This window comes from Pteronotus mesoamericanus, unplaced genomic scaffold (assembly GCF_021234165.1).
Source record: "Pteronotus mesoamericanus isolate MK-2021 breed Mesoamerican mustached bat unplaced genomic scaffold, CSHL_Meso_final contig_24, whole genome shotgun sequence".
Taxonomy (NCBI): domain Eukaryota; kingdom Metazoa; phylum Chordata; class Mammalia; order Chiroptera; family Mormoopidae; genus Pteronotus; species Pteronotus mesoamericanus.
In genome coordinates, this window is record NW_026555100.1 from 6,960,850 (window position 1) to 6,964,530 (window position 3,681).

A 3,681-nucleotide genomic window follows, 5' to 3' on the forward strand; every position below is an offset into this window, starting at 1 on the left:
AGTTCGGACACTGATGAAAAAATCTGGCTTCAGAATGACACAAGGCTTTGTTTAGGTTTGTTCTCGCACTGTGCTCTTTGCCTGCCGTGGATGGGAACCCAATGGCCCAGAGGCACATTGAGTTGAGAAATACCTCTTATGTCCTACCTGATGCCTTGGATACGAGTATCCAAGCCCAGGGATGCCATAGATGAGAGAAGGGCTGCTGTTGTGGTTTTTATTAATCACTTTTTAAAAAAAATAAAATGTTCTTTTAAACAAGTAAAATACATTCACTTTGTACAAACTCATCAAGCTATATACACTGTATCCTTTTTTCAATGTATATGTTATACTTTAAGTATTTGTTAAAAAATAAATTTCATCATTCAGAGGTTACTATTCCCTATGCATTTGAGAACATACATTGTTAAGCAATTTTTCACAAAGAACAGCTATATTAGCTGAATGCTCTCATTTACTATTTATTTGTGTATTAATTCATTTAATCTTCACAGTAGCCCACTTCAGTTGGTATTATCATTATCCTCATTTTACAAACTGGGGCTTAACAAAGTTAAGCAATTTGCCAGAGGTCATACAACGTGTACTAGTGGTTCTTTAAATGTGGTCTATGAACACCTGGGAGTCCCTTGGAACATTCTAGGCGTTTGTGTGGGGTCCACATTATTTTCCTAAAACTAGTAAGGTATTATTGGCCTCTTTCACTCTCAGCCTCTCTTGGGTGTACAGTGGAGTTTTCCAGAGGCTACATGACGTAGTGACATCATCACCCTGATGTGCTTGTATATTTTTGTGTTTTCTAAAATTTTGTAAGTTGGAAATAGAGGATATAAACATGTTTTTAGAGATTAATTCAGTTTTATCTCAGTGCTTCTCCTGTGTTCTTACTAGCTGTTTCAGTTTTAGCTGCTATTATGGGCTGGATTGTGTCCCCTGAGAATTCACATGTTGAAGCCCTCACTCCCAGTTGCCTCATAATGTGACTATATTTGGAGATAAGGCTTTTAAAGAGGTAATTAAGTTAAAATGAGGCTGAGGCTGTTAAAGTGGATGGACTCTCACCCAATTTGGTGTCCTTAAAAGAGGAGAAAATTTGGTAGACAGACACCAGCTCTATGCAGGGACAGAAGAAAGGCCAATGTGACACAGTGAGAAGGTGACCATCTGCAAACTAGGAAGAGAGACTTCAGTAAAAAAACAAACAAACCTATCAACACCTTAATCTTGGACTTCTGGCCTCCATAACTTTGAGAAAAATCTCCGTTGTGTAAGCCATCCAGCTTACGGTATTTTGTGGCAGCCCTAGCAATAATACACTTGCTATAATGCAGAAGCTAATTTACCTGTGGTCTTTTGAGCAGGACATTAGGAAGATTTGCAAAAATGTAAAACAATACCACTCTTCTCACTTACTTTTTAGGGGAATATATAGTTGTTTTTCATAAAATACATTATTTTGTTAATATGGGTTCATTGTTATTTTTAAATGTTTTTTAGATTTCTTAGTTTTTAAAAAAGATTTAATATTTTTTAGAGTGGTTTTAGGTTTGCAGCAAAATTAAGAGGAAGGCTTAGTTTTATCTTCATATATAATAAAATAGAGCCAAAGCTATATGAGGGGGGCCCAAAAAAACCCTGGTGGCATCCTCTGGAGGGCACGCTAAGTGAGTGCCCTAGGAACCCATCTGTATCGGTGTACCAGCTGGCATTGTTGTGAGAGGCTGTGTTTGGCTTCAGTGATCTTTTCTGGACTCAACATGTTTGCCCATTTCATGATGAGTGATTTTTGAGCACATCTGCCCACACTGCGCTGAGTGGTCAGCGGTTTTTGACCAAAAATAGCATGACCCCCGTGCTCCACCCTCCCTATTCACCTGATCTCACCTCCAGCAACCTTTTTTTGTTTCTCTGGATGAAAAAAGCCCTCAAAGGGAGACATTTTGCCAATGTGGAAGAGGTGAAACAAAAAACTGCAGAAGCACTAGAAGGCATAAAAATGGACGAGTTCCAAAACTGTTTTGAGCAGTGGAAGAAACGTCTCGATAGGTGTTTTGCATTAAACGGAGAGTATTTTGAAGGTGACTGAAGTTTAAACATGTAAGAATAAACGCACATTTTTTTAAAAATAAATTCTGGTTTTGGGGACTTCCCCCTTGTATCACATAAACAAAAGTTCTTTAGGGTCCTCAATAATTTCTGAGCGTACAGGACTCCTGAGACCATAAAATTTGAGAACTACTGTACTATACTATAGTCCTAAGGGATGATATTATACATGATCTTCTATAATGAACTTTTCTCACAGCAATATGTAGTGGATCATATTAGCTGTCATTAGGTAACATAACTACATCATTTTTAATGTCTGCACAATAGTCCATTGTTTATATGTATTTTAACTTAACTAGTTGATCTCTGACTAGTGGACAGAAAATAGGTGTGATGACTGACCCAGAACCCAGATAGTAAGTGAGATTCTACACCAGTCTGAATGACAACAAATTGTGTTCTTCCTTTGTACAGTGCTGCTATACAACTCAGCAAAGCTACTTTTTTACTGTGAGATGAAGACATCAGTGGCCATGTCCTCATTACAGCACCACCTCTAAGTCCAACTGAAAGGACAAAGAAAACGTGGAAGGGGAGCTTTTGTTTTGTTTTCCCAAGGGAACCCCAGCCCAAGCTGTCAGTGCATTCAGAATTCCCAGGCCAGACTCAGGGTGACTGTCAACCTTATAAACTGTTTTTTCCTACTGATTAAGATCATGTTTTTTCATTGCCTTTGATTTTTTTTTTTTTTTTTTTAAAGATCACAGCAGCCAAGGTTTTGTGTGTCTGTTTTTTTTTTTTGTTTTGTTTTTTTAATAAAAACACAATCTAGGGCTTGGGTCCCAAAAGTTCAGTGTTTTGTCCTGTCAGATTACATTTCCTCTTCAATTTATTTATAATGTAAACCTCACCTCATTTCAGCTTTGATACTGGGACTGTGCCCAGTCTTCCCAGCTGGTATGTCAACACATTTCTAGAGGCAAGATAAGGGCCACAATTTTCACAAAAACGTAAACTCTTCAAACAAAACCAGTTCCCCCTTCACTGCTCCCCCTTCCTCAACTTGAAGTCAAAACCAGGAGCAAATGTGCCTTTTCGAAATTTGCGGCCTCGGGGCAGATGAATGGTCAGACGCTTGCCTTTTAGGGTTGCCCAAGGAAGAGCTGACAAAAGGGGTGACAGCCCTCAAACAGCTGCCTGGGGAGGACGACATCTGCCTCTGTTTTACCAGCCATTCAGTGCCCAGGCCTCGCCTTGAAAAGAGCATGCGGGGCTGCAGAGCAGTAGTGGTTCTGAGGCAGCCAGCTGTTATATGGCTTTTGTCTTCACGAAGCCACCCATTACTGTGGAGCCATAACTCGCAGGAAGCCCGCTGTCAGGGCTGGGGCGCAGGCCCCTGGGTGGGGAGCAAGGGGGGAGGAGAGAGTCCGTGGCCAAATCCCCTTTGAGACACCTGAGCCTGGCGGGCTCCGTAACCGGAGAGTTTTGTGTCTTCTCCCCCTGCCATCTTCCCTGGGGAGACCCCTGGGGCCCCTCTCCTTGCTCTCCACCCTTGGGGAGACAGCAGGGACGCCTCCGGTTCGGATTCCTAGGTTTGCAACTCCCTGAGCGCTGGGCTGGGCTGGGCTC